The sequence below is a fragment of the Meleagris gallopavo genome, chromosome Z (genome assembly GCF_905368555.1).
Source record: "Meleagris gallopavo chromosome Z, MGAL_WU_HG_1.1, whole genome shotgun sequence".
NCBI classification, from domain to species: Eukaryota; Metazoa; Chordata; class Aves; order Galliformes; family Phasianidae; genus Meleagris; species Meleagris gallopavo.
This window is the reverse complement of record NC_139435.1, coordinates 34424384-34443410: the sequence shown is the minus strand read 5'-3', so window position 1 is coordinate 34443410 and position 19027 is coordinate 34424384. Positions and strand designations below refer to the sequence as shown.

The 19027-nt window shown below is 39.8% G+C and overlaps 1 protein-coding gene across 8 annotated transcripts in view; it reads right to left on the bottom strand.

Annotated features, from left to right (window-relative positions):
- PIP5K1B (phosphatidylinositol-4-phosphate 5-kinase type 1 beta) overlaps nucleotides 1–6657 on the bottom strand; it is a 98745-nt gene extending 92088 nt beyond the window's left edge. For 2 of the 8 annotated variants that reach the window (XR_014880565.1, XM_085213749.1), the window contains exons 1-2: nucleotides 6493–6656; nucleotides 5964–6137 (exon numbers count right to left, since the gene is read on the bottom strand). The gene's annotated coding sequence lies outside the window, so the exon portion shown is untranslated. Of the gene's footprint in view, nucleotides 1–3423; nucleotides 3639–5963; nucleotides 6138–6325; nucleotides 6457–6492 lie in introns of those variants that run through there. The other 6 variants (XM_085213746.1, XM_085213750.1, XM_085213751.1 and 3 more) reach the window with 5 other exon arrangements.
- Between the last annotated feature and the right edge of the window lie 12370 nt (nucleotides 6658–19027).

The following is a 19027-nucleotide window of genomic DNA, read 5'->3' as shown; positions in this document are numbered from 1 at the left end:
TCATCTTCAACAAGAGCCAAAAACCATCAGCTGAGAGATTACATTGCATTGTTACCTCTCCATCAGCAAAGATAAATTCTCAGCCCTCCATCCTCAGATAAACTTCTTCTAATATGATCAGTAGACATGTTGGGGAAAAAAAACCTTCCCTGGTGTACCACTGGAGTATTTATTGCCTTAGCAATGATTTTTTAGAATGATACAGACAAAAATATTCAGACAAACCATGTAACCAAACCAAGTCCTCTCAAACATGCAAGACACAGTAAAACGAGTGAAGTCACACTGAAACCTGAAGTCCAAGACACACCTCACACATCTCTTATTAGGAATCTGAATGCTGAACTGAAAGTGAAATAACTTTAAATAATGAGAACAATAATAAAAAAAAAAAACAGCTTAGATGACACTACTGATTATGATAAAGTTCAATGCTCTCACCTGAGACTGTCTGGGTTCTTTTACAGCAGTTAAAAAATGTCTTTCTTTATCAGACAAACCACGTTCCACTGACCACACACCGTCCTACTGAGGAGGAAGCATCAACAATCTAAGCCAGTGCAAACTGACACACAGTAAATCTGGGCATGGCCTCGTACAAAGACTGCATTGCTCTCAGGCAAAAACACCTGATGCATGACACACTGAAATCAAGCCTCTACTTAGGTACAAAGGCAGAGTATCAGCAGAACCTTTCAATGCAGAAATCCACAGAATCCCAGAATCCTTACGTTTAACTCAATCATCCACTGAAGATTTTTGCACAAAACCATACCAGAAAGCACATGAAATTCTAAATTCTGTTTAAAAAACCCTGTGCCTTTACAGTTTGGATTAGGAAACAAAAATAAACAAAAACTCTCATATTGAGCCCAAATAATTATTTTCATTAATCTTCTTATTAAAGGTTGGCAGCAGCAGTCGCTGCAACGGGCTTTTTAATTACCCAAACTAAAACTTGGCTTCTACTCACTTCTCTGTGTCTTGAATGCTTACAGTGGTTTACCAATAAATGAGTTTGCTTGGAAAATGAAAATGGACAACAGAAACCCACTTCCCAAATCTTGTAAACCAACCAATTGCAAACAGTTCTCCCAATCTCTTAAGAGACCAGCAGAAATCTTTAGTATGCCAAATTTTTAAAACAACTATTTTTACACAATTTGACATGCAACTTGCAGCTCTGTTGTTGCTCTAAAACTCATCAGTAATTGTGGCGTTTCAATCTCTCAGGAAGAGCTACAGGAAAGAAGGGGACAGACTCTTCAGCAGGGTCTGTGGAGACAGAACAAGGGAAATCGGCTTCAAGTTTAAAGAGGGTAGATTCAGGTTGGATATAAGGAAAAAGTCTTTTACAGTGAGGGAAGTGAGGCACTGAAACAGCTTGCCTAGAGATGTGATTTATGTCCCATCTCCGGAGAACTTCAAGGCCAGGCTAGATAGGTGCTGGGCAACCTGCTCTAGCTGTAGGTATCCCTGTTCACTGTAGGCGAGTGGGACTAGATGACCTTTAAGGATCCCTTCCAACTCTAAGGGTTCTACTTACAATTCTAATTGTCAAACCACAGTTTGAGACATTGTATCTCATGCAGGTAATCCTTATTATCTACAAACAAACACACACCCACATCTTTAGATAAGGGGGGAAAAAAGAGCAGTCTGTAGAGAAGCCAAGAACTCTCTCACTGGTTTTCATGGTCATGGCTAATAGCAAGGAACTTCTCATGAGTTCACATATCCAAGCAGAAGCAGCATTATAGAGCTGGGACCCAGTCAGCAGCAGCACAATGGTACAGGACAGAGCCCAGCAAAGGGAGGAGCTCCCACCACAGCTGGGATGAGCTGTGTTGTGACCAGAAGACTGACAGACACATCCCTGCTGCAAGTAAGCTCTCACTTCATTGGCATCTAGCTGACTTGTATGGGTACTTGGTCCAAGAACATCTCATGAAAACAATCTCAGCAGGAGAATAAAACAAATGACTTTCCCAGACAGAACGTGACAGAAAGTTCTGAGTAGAAAACGGTCCAAGGAGAATTTGTCCCATTTACATTCTACAGCCACAGACCAGCCCTAGGGTTTCATTACCTATGGCTTCTGGCCACAAAGCAATATCCAGACCAACGCAGGCTTGAGACATGGTGTGGGCAGCAGCTGTTGTAAGCAAGCATATTTCCTCCTCTCAAGTAGGAATGCTGACAGCAATCTTAAATATGGCTCTCTCAAGATGGAAAGAAGCAGACAATTTTCTACCATCTAACACCACTTCCCCATCACTAGAGAGCCCCTTAGTGCCAGAGTACAGTCCTGCAAATGGCTGTACCAGCACATCACCTGCTGAAGAGCTAGTTGAAAAATAGCTTCCCTCTACACCAGTATCTTTTAATTAATGCAGATCAGTGCAGCAATCACATATTTACACTAAGCCTCACAAACCGTTTTGCAATCACAGCCAAAAAAGTGCACAACAGTTGCAGTATTTTTTGTCAACTTTAGTGCTGAAGGCAACATCCCATTATTGCACATCAAGCTTCAAACTTCAATACTAGTATTATTCTCCAGTTCAAAGAACGAAGCCATGTTTCTGGAGTTGCAAACAAGATTAAATAACTGCATTTGTAAATTACAGCAATATTTCTAAAGCTAAATGGTATTCAATTTTTTTTACTATTTACAAAAGCAAACTATCTTCATATTTGTGCTCATTATACTTAATATAATTCTGATCATAAGCTAGCAATTCCATACAAAAGACACTAAGCTAGGCCTTTAAATTTTCGTTTGTCAGAAAACTGCAAACCAGTATGTTTGTGCAGAGACAAAAGGAGTTAAGTGGAACCCAATGTTGGATCCCTAGTACTCATGCTTGTAATGCAGATGTTCCTTAGCTTCGAAGAGACATTTTCAATGGTGTATTGCTGACCACAGCAAATCCCAATCAAATACCACAGTTACACAGATGGCAACAAATCTGATCAAAGGATAACAGACACAGGGAGCTGGCAGAGTGGTATGTGGTCACAAGGGATGGATCTCAAAGACAGAACTAACAATCAAAATGACTGGTTAATAAAAGGGCCACTATCCAGCACTCACATTACTTGACAACACTGCCCTACATCTATGCACGTACACAACATCACACAGGCAGCTTTACGAGTAACTTCCTTCTTGTCTATGGAAGAAATTAGCAATAACCTACCATTACCTTAACTGCGTCACACTGAAGAAATTAGCAATAACTTACCATTACCTTAACTGTAAAAACCTAATATCTAAAGTGCAAAAAAATTGCACAGCTGGACAATGGTGAAAATATACAATGCACGTGTAACACCTTCAGCCTCCCCCTACTTTGCCAATCAGAAATAAGATAGCTTTGCAGCAAGGAAGAGAGAGCAGTAAAATGGTAGACGTTGTACCTCTCAACACGATCATATGTTTTTTAGTTCACAACTGGAGAGTGAAGAGGGAATGTAAAAGATGGGATTTCCAGCTCACGGAAGGAGGACTTGAAGTTTCTTGTCCCAAAGGAGGAGTAAAAGCTCCAGAGGATTGTACAAACATGAAGAGTAAGACAAGATGCATGACCTCATAACCACAGCGGGAATCTGCGATGACAAATCAGACACTTGATCTATTTAGAGAAAATAAAATTCACAGTATCAGTGGTGTGTGCCCACAGTAAGCAAGTATAGTACAAGAGGGACTCAAACACAAGTTACACCTACAGAATGATGATGAGCAGCTGAGTTGAACCTAATGCCAGATGGCAGGGAAGGTTTGAGCATCCTCTTCCCAATTGCTGCTTTGCACTGTCAGTAGGACTTCAGAAAGCCCTTCATTGCACTTAACTTGCTCTAATTCTGCTACTTTGTTCAGACCACTGTGGGGTTTTGAACATTACTACACATATCAAAACACTCGTGTATATGCTTCTACAAATTTTATTTGTACCAGTTAGAGAAGTTTGCTTTTTGGCTTTTGCCATCTATAAATTTCAACTGTAGCACCACATAACCACCAGCAATAATCAAAGGCTCACTTTGGAACGACAACCAGTTGCAACCACTGTATAAGACTAATGCTCTCAGTAACAGCACACTACCATGTCCTGCAGGATGCTGAAACTTGCGCAGACACTGTACTGCTCATAGCTCCCCTCAAAATCCAACACAAAGTGGGGATGAAGAGAAGGCAGCGCCTTACAAGCAACTGGTCTGGGCTCTAAGGAAAGGCTGTTGCCAGCTTCTGTCCTGTAGCAGCTGAGAATGCCAAAACACTTGTCATGCCTTGGTTACACAGATGATAAACGTACAGAACAGACGCTGCACACATGAAGCTACAAGAATCAATAAGGTCATTTCTAGCACTACCTGGACTACATTACGCAAGCTGCAAAGAAAGCTTTTTTATAGTTTGTAGCCTATTCTGCTGATGCCAGAAGTACAAAAAATTCCCCTGCTGCCTAGAGACTCGATAATAAACAGAAAGAAAAAAACAACCAAGACTACTCCAAAAGCACACAAACACTGTTACAGCAAACAAGGTCAACACATGCTTATTTTCAAGCACTGTGGTTCAGTTCTCAGATAGCAGGAAGACCTAAATGTGTGACTGAGGATTATACACGGCCCTACACTAGCAGCTGAATCCAGGGAAAGAAACCCCCCCAATTTTAGTGGTTCCAGGATCAATTCCTAAACTTAGAACAAATTTTCCACTCCAAGCTTTATCTAGGTGGGTAAAAGGAAGAATCCAAGAAAGAGAGATTAAATGCATTAAATAAGAAGAGCAGAGAAAACCATTTATACATGTGGGCTTTACTTTTTCTTAGATACACTAATTATTAGAAACTGACCTTTAAAAATGAAACAGATTTGAGTATGTGTGTTTAATTCTCTTGTGAGTCAATTTTGAGATAGCCAAGAGGCAAAAAAATACATTACTGATGGGGGAAGCCGAGTAGAAAAAAAGTGATGTTACAAACTAAAAAAATATTTTTCCTTTTCTAAGAGCGGAGAGAATCAGAATAGCAACTATAACAGGCATTCACAGGACTAAGTTCTCTCCGCTTTTAAGATCAAAAAATTGTAGGAGACCATTTAAATAAACTTATTAAAAAGCATCTCAACCATAATAAGCGATGGGATAAACATCCTATGAATTTACATGGAGACTTAAAAAAAAATATGGGTGCTACTATAAACATTCGCTAACTCCCTGACTGCCAGCACTTCTCATAGAAGATTCACTTTAGGCAGTTTGTGTTTTTCCTTTTGATCTGAGCCCTCCTCCACCTGACATTATTCAAATGACAGCTCAAAATATTTACATAAATACATAATTCTCTATCAAACCAGAAGAACTGTTTCTTCACCTGAAGCAATATCCTTTCAGAAGCAACACAAAACAAGTCTATTTACATTTCCTTCTAGAGAGCTAACACAACACCTGCACAGAGTTCTCCTACAGCACAACGCTACCCAGAAGCTCAGTTTTAAAGAAGTAGCACTAGAAAGGAGAAAAAAAAAAGCCCCTACCATCTAAGCAGGACACTGGAAACACTGCCATTTTAGGAGAGCCCCCTTATGGTACTAAAAGGTGAGCTGACCATCCAGAGAGCTTTCTGCTGCTGTGCACGATTCAGAAAAATTGGGCATCTTGAACAGAAGTGCCTCAGTCCACTCCAACACAACGCAGAACCGCTCGGCGGCTCCCAGCGAGGCTTCCCTGAGGCTTAACTTACAGCACGTGAATAATCTCATTGAGCCGCAGCGCAGAGTTTAATCTGGGAAAATACAGTGCCTGAGGCGTGCGCCGATCAACCCATCGCCACTCTCTTACGCCCCGTTTTTGCTTTTGGTGTTTTTTTTTTTTTTTCCTTTTTGCTTCTTTTGTTTGTTTTAAATAAAAGCTACAATCCCCTAATTATGAAACTTGAGAGTTCGTATCAGCCTACCTGCCGTCTCCGCGGGCAGAAATCAACACACAAGCAGGCGGACAGGTGAATTCAGCGCTAGGAGCCGGAACGGAGCAGCGCTGCAGCCCGCCGGGGCCGCTCCAGCCCGCAGCCCCTGCCCCGCGCCGCTCGGGGCTGCCCTCCCCGCCGCGGAACAAAATGAGGAAAAAAGCCCTAAAATTGAAAACAAACAAACAAACAAACAAAAAATCCAAATGAACAAACCAAAAAAACAACAACCAACCAAGGCAGCACGCGCCTCATTCCCCACGACAAGACCCCCTCCAGCTCCCGAAGCATTAGGAAGCAACCCGCGGCCGCCCCGCGCTCGCACAGACCCCGGCCAGCCGGCCAGGCCTCACCCGCCGGCTACCCCCGCTGCGCCAGCACAGACCCTCGGGGCCGCACTGGGCCCCGCGCCACTGGGCCCCGCGCTGCTGCTGCCGCGCTGCTGCTGCCGCTGCTGCTGCCGCCGCTGCTGCTGCGGCTGCTGCCGCCGCCGCCTCCCCTAGCCACTCGGTCCCCTCACCTCCAGCTCCGGTGTATAGCGGCAATGCGGGGCGGCACGGCGGGACGAGGCCCAGGCCCCGCCCGCGGGCCGGCTTTTCCCGCCCGCTCGCCGCCGGGCCGGGGCGGCGCGGGCCGCCCGGTGCGCGGCGGGGGCGGGCGGTGTCTCCTCCCCACCCCGCTCCGCCCCGCCCCGCCCCGCCCCGCCCCTCTCGGGCTGCGTGTGCGGGAGCGGCCAAGGGGGTCGCGGGTTTGGTGGGGCTGTGTGTTGCCTAGGTGCGAGAGGCGGCCGAAGCATCGCGGGCCTGCTTGTGCTCGCTGACGTGCCGGCGCTTCGGCAAGGCTGCGCGCGTTCGTTCCTCCTCTGTAGACCGTATCTACATCCTGAATTGTGCTTTGCAGACAACGCTGCTTTTGGGCAGATCCACGTTTGCCCTGAGAGGGACCACGCAGGAAAACTCAAGCGCCAAACTGCAGGGTGTTAATCTCACAACACCGAGTACTTGCAGTGCTGATGTTCCACAGGTCTCGGGAGACATACATGGGGATGGCCAGTTGGGCTATAAATCAGTGCTGAGTAAAGAATGTGAGAAGGAAGCTGAGAGAACAAACATGCAGGCAGCAGGGCTGGGAAGACCACATCCTGGCAGCGCTGCCTTCAGGGAAGCACCTCTAACTGGCAGGAGCCTGGACTCTTTTCAAGCAAGGTGGAAGGGCCGCAGGGGGAAGGCTGTGCTGCTGGACTCCCTGACTGCTTCAAGGAAGGCAGCAAAACCCTACCATCTGCTCAGGACCGTTTTATTCCTGATAGAGTAGACTACTCCCAAGCTACACAAGCTGATTGTGTAATAACTGTGCATTTATAGCTGTAATTACTGGTATCAGATAGGCTGACTCATGCACGTTGAATTCCTACTGCAGAAGGAACTATTGTATGTGCATGCATATTGAAGTAGAGGAATCGTAACACCATTTCAAGGTGCTACTTCCATTTTGTTCAAGATCCTGTCTGCACCCAGTTTTTTATCAGCTGTGTTTTTCATAACAAATGATAACAACAATTACGCTATATGTTTACTCAAATCAGCGTGCAGTAGTCACACTGCTTAGATAACAATGGATTCTCTAGGTAACAGCAGTAAGAAAAGCCTCTTGTAGTCATCTTCTGCCACTTCACTTTCTGCTTTTCACACCAGTAGCTTAGGCAGAGCAGTCAGATGTGCCATCTGGCTCAGCTCTAAGTCTTTGGAGTGAATGACACTTAATGTATTCAAAATCTACAGCACTGACATAGGAGTGTTTGGAAGATTAAGGGTGAATAATCCAATGCAGTACAATCTCAAAATTTCCTTTCAGACTTTAAGGTGGACTGCTTCAAATTAAGTTCCATCTAAAGTCAGTGGTTGTATGTGGAGAAGAGTCAACAGTCCCAAACCCAAAAAACAAGAGCAGACAGAACTCCTAGCTTTTCTTCCTGAAAAAAAAAAAAAAACAAATGAGCAACATTATAAGGTAAGAGTGACTCTATTCCTTATTTATGCTTAGTGCTAAACTAAACAGGTATTTGAATGTTCTTCTCCACCTACATGTATATCCACCCAATCACAATGCTATAATATGTAAGTTGCTCTGAAAGTAATGCCTTGTAATTATTTCTGTGGAAATGACAACAGATACAAAGAGCAAGATAACACTGTTTGATAGAGCAAATTAGCAGCTACAGAACACTTGTTTTTCAACATTAGCTCTAAATTTTCACATGCAGTGAACAAGAGCCTGCATGCCACACTCATAAAAATCTATTCCAGTGGGGGTGACCCACTGTTGCTCTCACCACTGCACCACCCACCACTTCACTGTGCTCATATCCCCTGCTTGGTCTCTATAAACATTCAGCAAATGTCAATAAGTGTCAGTGCATGCCATTTTTTTCTGCATTCTCACCTTTGCTTCATTCATGCTTCCATGTCAGATGCCATTCTGTCAGTCTAGCCCTCCACTGCCATCCGTCACAAAGCCGTCACATAGCAATAACATTAACAGAGTGTTGATGGGAAAGTTCAACCCTTACTGCCATCACACTAACATCCACCTGTAGGCTAATATGACAAAATAGGAGGCATTACTTTTGGAGCAGACCTCATTTAAGGAAACTGTCAGTAAATGGCAAATTGACAGTGTCCATGTTCTTCTCATCACTCTGCAAGGGGCTAGGGTAGTAGCTAAGTGCCCTGAGACCTTACTACGGTATCCTATCCCGGTGTACAAAACAGCCTGGTATGTATTGCCACGAGCTATGGTAGAGACCTCCTTATGATCTAACTTTCAGTAGTTATAATTTCAGTAGATTGTTCTGCTCTGAACTGCATGCTAAAGCACCATGCTGCTTACATTGTATGAGCGTACAGAGTAACTGCAGAAAATCTACAGCTGCAAGTGGTAATGCAGCACATTTTTTTCAATGATACAATGACTCTTGGATGATGGTGATATTTATGTACATGACTTTATGCTTATGTCTTCAAAATTTTAAAGCATCTCACAGCGTTTTTGTTTCTTCCACAAAATACCTAAGATTAGTTTTATAAATTTGGTTTTATAAATAAATGTTGGAAGACATACTGACTGTAACTAAAGTCACTTTTACAACTTGTAGGTTTAGATCAAAAGCACTGCAGCAGAGTGGTGACCTGGCATAAGCTCACGGTAATGGCTCGGACTGCATCTAGGAGTTTATATCAGTTAGCTTCACGTTGATGAGTTTTTAACTGGATGCAGTACCTTTCCTTCCACAACAGTTTACTATGCTTCTTGCCATACAGGGCAGGTGTAATTGTGTACCATACCAGAGCTAACAGGGAGAATCTGTGGTGGACGGGACCAGGATGAGTACATCTGGAACCATGAGCAGTTGTAGCTACTCGTTTTGATGTTGCAGAATATTTCCTTTTTTTTTTTTTTTTTTTTTTTTGCATCTTCACATAATTGTCTTCACATTTGCATAAGAATGGGAGTGTGCTCTCTTGCTGAAGGTTACTTCCATGAGATTCAGCTGTCTTTATTGGAGGAGAGACAGTAGACGATTAAAGTAATATTTTGTCTCAAAATCTATGAGCCAGTGCTGGTCAGAGCTATTAAGCTGCATGAATGCAGCATCCTCCACAGATGGTATTTTAGGCATGCATCATTTTTAAGTTCCATTGATATTCCATACCTAGAAAGCATGGACCAAAATTTGAAGGAAAGTAACACACAAGAAGACTTACTTTTTCTTTACATTCAGAAAAGAAATCAAGAAGAAAAGTCTAGAAATCTGAAAAAACTGTGATGGGCAACTTTGAGCCTTCTAAATAGCAACAGATAGCAAAGGTTTTTGCATCAAAAGCCAGATAGTGATTTACATAGGAGTTAAACTTCAAGGTGCTGTATCAAGACTGACAATTCCATGATATATTAATTTGCAGAAGGACTTTTTTTTCCAGAAATATATAAAACTATATAGACTTTTATTTCTCAATTATAACAGCTTTCTCCACCATGTTAGTCTCTTACTATGTCTTTAAAGACTCTGAAAGGCTGAATTTTAAAACAACACCCTTTTTCAGTTCTACTTATCTGATCAGGTTATGAAAATAATTACAAAGGGTATATATTAAAATAACATTATGCATGTTCATTAAGGATTCACTTTACAGGAAATGCAAATTTATCAGTGTCTCATTTATTCAAACCTTCAAGAGCACTTACTCCTTTTTGTCTATTAATTTTGTCCATTAATAGATCAGTGTTTACTCCTTTGCCCATTAATAGAGCAGTAACTTCTTATATACTGTTAAGGAGATGTGAGCCCTGGCATATCAGCATGTCAATAGAAAATCTGAATTTTTGTTCACTGGAAACCAGGGCAGCAAAGAAGGCCTTATAAGAGGACCCTGAATGCTTTAATGAAAGCAAATCTTGTTTGATAGGAATTACCTACTTCGCTTATGAGTGCTTTTAGAGGAGCAGGAAAGTAATCGGTAGGTAAGAACTAACTGCTCATTTTCCCAAGTTTTTGCATTTGCAGAAACAACTGAGATAAGATAACTGAGCAGAATTAGGCTGTCAGCTGTACTGTAGAAATCAGAGAGCTCCTCTTACAGATACTCACATGAGCCATAGAAATTCAGACAGCATCTATCTACAGGGTGGCAAATCAGTCATCCTGATCCCATCCTTAGAACAAAACTTGGATATTTGTACCATAGGTCCTATCATTATGAAAAGAACAAGTACACTTTTCTGTAACTGGTGCTATAGAAAACTAACTCTTTGTTGAATCCCTCTACGTATCCCAGTCCATCACATTATGTTTTGTTTTTTTTTTCAGGACTCTTCATCCATGACTCCTTTCCTCTTAGCCATCCACACATTCTTTTATTTGTCCTTATTTGTCCTGAAGAGTTTTCAGAAGTACATTAATCATGTGTCAGTGTGACATCTCAATATTTGAAAACAAGAAATTACATATGGACTTCCATTGCAAACAGTTATATGTAAGTTTTATGTGAAGATATTTCAGAATAAGTAAGTGTGAGTCAAGTGTACTTAGTAGCAGGTCAGGAAAACATGGTTTTACTGCCCAGCTAAATAAAAGCTCTAAACTTTAACAAATATTCTCTACTGGATGGAGGTAAAGACTTAGCAAGTATTGTTTCAGATGCGTTCTTTTATAATTGAACAGAGTTCCAATATATTTCTGTTACAGTATCATACCATCATATGAAAAAACAAATGTTAATAAATACTTTTCTTGTGCTAAAGCTTGTTCCTATGGCCTGTCAGTGTGACTCAGTGTTATGCAAATATACTCAAGTGAAGGGCCATACACAGCAAGGGCTACAAAAGCAGTGTCTTCCAGCACTGTCTCTAAATGGTGCTAATTAGCCAGACTGATTTTTATCACACTGCATGAGGTCCTGCATTAAGCTGTGCCAGCAATCAAGAAAATGTTCTGTACTTAACAAGCTACTTCTAAATCTGACACAAGTAAGCAAGCACTACTGTGAATTTTCTATTAGTGGAAAAAGCTAAAAAAAGTATTAATAATTTTCTTCAACCACAGAAGAAAACAAAATAAGCATTACAGAGAACAAATGCGGCAACATTCAGAACAGAAGCTTGTAAGACTTTCAGAATTCCTTCTCTACCTCCCTAAAAATCCTACATGTTGAAGAGTGTCTGAATCTTCTAATTCAATCTAGTGAAAAAGGCTGTCTAGAAAAGCTTTATCGTAACTCTTCATAAGTTTTCGTAAGGGCTCCATCTTTTGAATAGCTTTCTGCATTCAGATCTTGATGTCTGAATAGAAAACTGTCAAAAGTAATGAGATGCTACTGAAGATGTCTCTGTATAGAGGTCACCAAGGAGCTGTAAAGTGCTGTTCTGACTGCATGTTTCTGAGTTGTATATATGACATAGTTGTTAGCATTTCTGACTTCTGACTGAGGTATCTCCTGAAGACATTGCTGTATAGGATTATGATAGAATAAAAAATACTCTTTAATCCACTACTTCTACTATAGATAATGGTGTCATTTCTGCCTCAACACTTGTGCTGAGCTTCCCTATCTTATCACTATACGTCAGCATTCAAATAGTATTTAGGTTCAACTTTAAGACAAAAACCAAGTAGGTTTTTTTTTTTTTTTGATTGCATGAAAATATGGAGAAAGTTTCCAATCTTATCTGCTTTCTTGAGTGTTTATTACACTCATGACTGCATTTCATCTCTTTGTGAACTAAAATATAAAGTGTATTTTTACAAAAAGATGGCTTTGAAGAAGAGGCCAGAAAAACTTGATAGGGAATAGATCTGCAAGAGCTTGATGCCTTTGACGTTGATCTAAAAATACATGAATATTAAGGAGAAGTGATGGGAAATTAAAAATATAGTACAGACACATCGTTGTTTGTACTTATTCTTTCAAATTTCATTTAGGATCTTCTTTATATATGAAAAGGAAAGCTGTCAGTTTTAGGACTGTTACTTGACTAGGAGTAAAGAGAAGCCAAGGCACTAAGAGAAGTTATTTTAAAGAAATTCTTCAAGGTGCAGAAAATCTCTTCCTTTTACCTATATATATGTTTGAGGTTTCTAGTTTTCTTAAGTGATACAAAATTAAAATAAGAGCTCTCTCACTTGCTATTGGCTTTGTTATTAACTTCTTTATTTTGTAATTCTTTTTATTAGTAGGGTTTTCATCATTGTACTCATTATTTCCTCTAAGTTCACATATAGCCTCAGCCCACTAAGAGTGAAGGTGCCCATGCATACCTCAGGGCAATGTTATTTTGCCTCAGAAATCCTCACAAAGGGACTAACTGTAACAGAGTTCTGGCAGTAGTTTTCTAGACCATTTTCTGCTTCATCCTGACATGGTGAGCAAAGCTAACCTGTTAATTGATTTCTGGTGTTCATACAGCCCCACTAACTTGCTGTGACCTTCTCACAAAGAGATAAGCTCTAAACCCATGAGTGGGATTCACAAAAAGAGAAGCTCTAACCCTGTGCATGGGATTGCAGGAATGTTTCAAATAATATTTATAGTTGTCCTTGAGGAATACAGCTGTGATTATATCAGAAGAATAATATTAGTGATTTTGCACAATCACAATCAGCCAGGTCTTTGCTAGTGAGTTAGAGAGGACTACATTGGAAAAAAACTGAATTTTCTGGAGTTTATTCATGTGAGTGATCCAAAAGATAGCCTTTTCCCTTCCTACAGTAGTGAACAAGAAGAGAGAGAAGCACACGTAAATTCCAGCTGCTAGCTCAGCTCAGATCTCATAGCTAAATTGTTTGCTTGGATAAACCACAGTGAATATATGACATATGTGTAGTGAGGCTGAAATAATGTTTAATGATGAGCTTCTCACCATATGTGCCTGATGAGGTTTCTCTTTTTAATGTAACTGCTTTTATGAAACAGAAAATTGATTAATGTTAGTGACTGTTGCAAATAGAAGACTTGGAATCCAAACCAGACCGGGACTCCCACATACATAGCTCTGGACACTTAATTCTCAGTAAAAATGCTTCCACAGATGTACATAAAGCACTGAAAAACTTACATAATTGGTTTTTGGATTTTTTTTTTAAATATCTATCATTGGCATTTCAGTTTTTGCAATCACTTTCATCTTCATTCTTTTTTTTTCCATTTGTAATGTTAATTATTTTTTCAGTTTATTCTTTAATTCTCTTCATTTTATCCTTGCAAGCTATTCTTAACTACATATTTTAGGTTTTGTTTTAATTTGGGGAAATACATTCTTTCAAAGCCCAGGTAATGTGATTTCTTTCAGATCTTGACTATTCCTCTTCAAAACACAAACGTTCTGTTCTCCAGCTAAGGTGTGCAAGTTTATTTATTTAAATAAAACTTCATTAACCATGTTGGCTATCTGGGTGGAGTTATGATCAACAGTAAAATGGAAGCTAACCTTCAAATTTTTCGTGACGACTCCTTTTTGCAAATGTCGCAGTTAGAAACATTTCCAAAGCAGTGTTTTACTTTCTCCCTTAAAACTGACGCTAACAATCAGAATCCAACATACACATTATTTTTAGTATTAAAAAGGGTTTGCCAACTTCTACTTAGTGTATATTTTAAAATTCCTGGCTGCTAAACGCCAGGCACTGTGTGAATGGTGGAATTCATGCAAACAGGAATTCCTTGTGCAGACAGCTGTAAAGTTGAGTGGCAGCGTTGCAGCACACCTTTTCTTCGCAAAGGCAAAGAGACACTGCCACGATTTAGTACCTGAAAGGCCAAGATGTGAAGCTCAGCAGCCTGCAGTTTTCCATGTATACAGCTGCTGCATCTCTTGTATTATGTACATATAGCAAGATACCATAGAATTTTTGGTTTCAGCTACACAACCATCCTCTTGCTCTCTGTTTATTCAAATGGGGCAGTGAATCCAAACTCATCGCTTAAACTTTTGGGATGTACTTAACATTATGTTAGGTTCATCAGTGTTACTGATTGTATTCTTGGAGCTATGTTGAAATTTTGACCTGCTTTGTCTTGAAATAATTAAACATATTAGAGCAATTAATATGTTTTGCAATAGATGTTTAACTCTTGTGAAGATTGAATCAGTAATTTATATAACCAAACACCACATGTGCATATGTAATATGTATTGAAATACATAGGAAGACTGAAAATGTTAAATCCAGTTCAATTGATTTTAAATGGTAGTTGAAAATTAATGAGACAGCTGAAAGACACTATCTAGGAAATGAAAAATAATGTCTATTATGGATAGGGAGGTCTTGTTTCTCCTCTTCTAAGCTGTAAGTTAGTTTACTTTTTTTGGTTCAGTGCTACTATGATTGAAAGTCTTTACTCTTGAGGTATCAGCCATTTAATACTGTCTAACTTTGGGCCATGAGGAAAGGGATAAGCTATTTTACTCTCAGTTCTTTAGTGACAAGGACAATGGGAATCCAGTCTTCTTTGTAGTCTACAAATATAACACAGTGTATTCCAGGGCACCAAATTCTTTTAAAATATTTTCAGATTGCTGCAAATTATAATTGATATTTACATTTCCCAAGATAACACTGATCCTGTTGGTTTCAAGTTTGGCAGTCAGTAAGAAGATATTCATTCCCCTGACAAATGAAGATGTCAAAGATAAGTTACAAAAACTATATTTCATTATCATGATGTCATCCGTTTCATTATCATGATGTAAACCGTTGACACATGAATTACCTGTAATCCTTGTCAGTATGAATCCAGGTAGTAAGTAGTTCATCTGTCATTCTTTAGAGATTTTTACGGTAGTACTTGAGCACAGGAAGTCAGTAAGACATTACCATACATGCTCAACTGAGAGTAAAAAACTATACCCCAAATCAGGGAACTCTCATAAGCTTTTATTAATGAGCATTCTTTGTTTCAAAAGCATTTGCTGAAGTAAGCACTACTTAGTAAGCAATGCTGTTGACTGGTCTTTGCCTTTCTTAGAAGTTATTTCACTTTCACAATGATTGTGAAATTACTGTTATCACTTGTAAGATCCTCTTTCTAATTGTGTTTGAATTGCATCACCGTGTTAAATAAAAACATGGTTTTAGTGCACCGCAGTGCAGCCTGACACATTTTGAGTCAGCAATTTGCTTGGTGGATGGAACTTTTTTGGTGATCGTTAACATCTGGCGCACCGTGAAATTTCTGTAGAGTCTGGCCCAACAAGATCAGCATCTCCCAAGTTTTTTGGCAGGGCAGGGAAGGAGGTCTGGGACTGTTGTGTGCTGCAGCATATATTACAAACCAGAAAATACTTGTTTGAAAAAAAATGAAGACTGAAAAGGTTGTTATTCTCCTGGTGGAGAGACCATTCAGGCTACTAAGGATAAAGTTCTACTTCTATTGAAACTGATAGCAAAATCCTAAATTATTTTTATGGGATCAAATGCAAAAGCAAATGGAGTTCCCTGAAGTTATCAAAATGATCATATAAATGTAGCAAATATAAGCTATGATCAGTCTTTTTTTTTTATTAGTAGCCAAGCACCTTGCACATATTTTCATGTATCTTTAAGACAAACCAGAGACTCAAATGCAAAATCTGGTATATAGCTTTATTACAGGATTTCACACAGCTGAATATAGAAATAAGGCCACTGACTACAATAATTTGTACATGCATTCTCTTCCACTTCCCTATCTCTTCTGTGAGAGATATTAGTCATCAAATAAGTTTTTGAAGGCTGAGTTTACAAGATTGCTGTTTAAGCACTCATTAAGTTTCAAAGAAGTAGTAGGCCAAAGTTGTTACTATTTAGTTTTTAGAACTGGAGGTAATTGACAGCTCTGTGCAAACAGTCAGAGGTAGAACTTTTATTTATTAAAGAAATAAAAAATGTGTGTTAAAGGCAGAGCCACAGCATCATGTATGCCTCCATCTTAGTGTACCATCTCAGACGATTTAAAGACTACGATTAAGAAATCAATCTTTTAGATTAGGCAAGAGATGAAGAGTCTGTCATAAAACATCTCAGTAGCAAGAGCCAGAATTAGGACGGCTAGCATCTACATTTGACTAGTAACTAAAAGCTATTAGTTGTTTAGAAATGCATTTTAACTACCCACCTAGGAGGAAATTCTGTCCCATTAATAATCCCATGATTTCTTCAGTTCCCAAGATTTCTGGAATGAAGAGGAAAGAGGTCAAGTGAATTTTTAAAATTAGGCTGAGAAGATCACATGCAGAAAACTAAAGCAGTACGTACATATGGACTTAGATTTGAGGAAGGCCTGAGAAAGTAGGCAGACAGTGCGACAGTCTTTAATTTGGGGAAAAAAGATCTTTTTAATTAAACTGTAGTTCTCAAGTCTTATGCTACACAACTGAAAGAGGAGGATAATGCAACTGTTCTTTCTAAACAATTTGACGCCAATAGCCAAATTTTCAAGGAGCAGCTTTTATCTGACCAGAGTATACAAATTCTATATGAATATAGTTAGCAAGTTCAGAAACAGCATCACCCTCATATTAACTTCATCAGAGTGCAAAAGTGACAGTCCACACATGGCAAGCAGAAAGCATCTCACAAGCTAACTAGCTGTGGCTGCTGTTCTTGCAGAATGCTACTTTCTTTCCTGGCTAAATGCACCACCGGTATGTAAAGGAAGCACTAAAGAACAAGTCAGCATTTTTTTGATGTACCCACATGCAATATTGCAGCCACAAAAGAAGACCCTGAGTGAACCTTCTCAACAGTCTCTCCCCTAACAAGATTATTTTTGCCTCGTCTTCATCTACATAAATAGCCTAAGTTATCACTGGAGAAGAAAGATGGACCACATCCTCCCTACATTAGGTATCTTAAGGTAGTCCACTGAGTCTTCTTACCCTTCAGAGTGCACAAGAACTGAGCATCTCGTCCCATAAGAAGCTTAGTGCTCTGTTGTATGTGCCCTCACCTGGCTGCTGGAATCATACATTAAATAGCCGAAGGAAATCTTGCCCTAGGACAACATAAAAGCTTACTCACCGCATGGCAAATCTTTTGATTTTTTTTCTGGGCATTTTTTTTTAATGTATACAGATTTTTTTCTTCTGTTCTCTTTCACTGAGCTTTTTCATCTTTGAGAAACAATGTGAAAATTGAAGAGTTTGGCATGGAGATATTTAAAATATAGTGAAAGCAGATATTTGTCTGGGTGTCAGTTTTAGTCCACTGTATCGTTAACCCACATTTTGTGGTACTGACCATAGGTATTAGATACAACTGTGTAATAAGCAAAACAGAAATTGGCAGAGGAGGTAGACAAATAAATAAGAGAAAAATAGTGTCAGGTAAAGTGACAGTGGTACTAGGAGAAGAGACTGGGGCACAGAAAGAAAACAGAGAAAAATAAAAGCAGAAGTAGTGTATCTTTGTACTTGTACATGGTGTAGTTTATCCATCCCACAAGTACTCAACTACAGAGAAGATGAAATGGTTTCAGTCTACTCTTTCATAACTCCACCACTTGGCAGGTATTATTATGATGTTTGAATTTGCATGACAAAGGAAAACCAAACCAAAACATACATTTATTTTTCAGTATCCAGGCCTTTCATGGGACAGATGCAGTAGCTAGACATGCAAATAAATTGAGGAAATTAAAATGATCCAGAAAGGCCGGAATGATTACTGCCAACAGTCTAATTAAAGGCCTGAAACCACTCATCTTGTATATGTAAACTTGTATGTTGGCTCAGTATGAGACACATCTGCAGTTAAAAGCTATACAGTGATATAATTAACCAGAGTCTGAATGATACTGATGCTATGTGCTCAGTGTGAATTTCATTCCAGCTGCAGTGGGGGAACTGTTACAGGATCCATACCCAGACCTTGCAAGCAGAGAAGAGTATTCTGTTAAATCTGGACAAAGTTCAAATAAAGTTTTAAAATAGAGAAAGTTATTCAAAAGCAAATCTGTTTCTCTGCTAAACAATTTGAAGGATGAGAAAAGGGTTTTCCCATACTTTTGTGTCCTACTTTTTTCAGATGCACAAATGTTTGCTACTTTGGTGGCTCCTGCTCATAATAGCATGCATGTGCAGCCATAAGCCTTATTTTCAGATGTGTCACAGAGTACCATTTTACAGTATCGTGTGAATTTTCAGATTCTCTGAAAGATAACGAATACAAGCCAAAGCAAAAGATTTTGAGATTGTTTCTCCAGTGAAACAAAGGGCGGATTTTCGTATTTAATATGCACGTGGCATTTCCAGTGGAGTAAAGGGAAATTATCAATTTACATCACAGGAAAGAACCTTTAAATTTTTTCCCCCTCTGATCACCAGTACCAGTTTCATCTCAAACTGATGTCCTTCTAGGCAGCCACGAGTTGTCCTTCCTTCCTTCCTTCCTTCCTTCTTTCCTTCCTTCCTTCCTTCCTTCCTTCCTCCTTCCTTCCTTCCTTCCTTCCTTCCTTCCTTCCTTCCTTCCTTCCTTCCTTCCTTCCTTCCTTTCTTTTTTTTCCATCTGGTCTTGGGTAAAA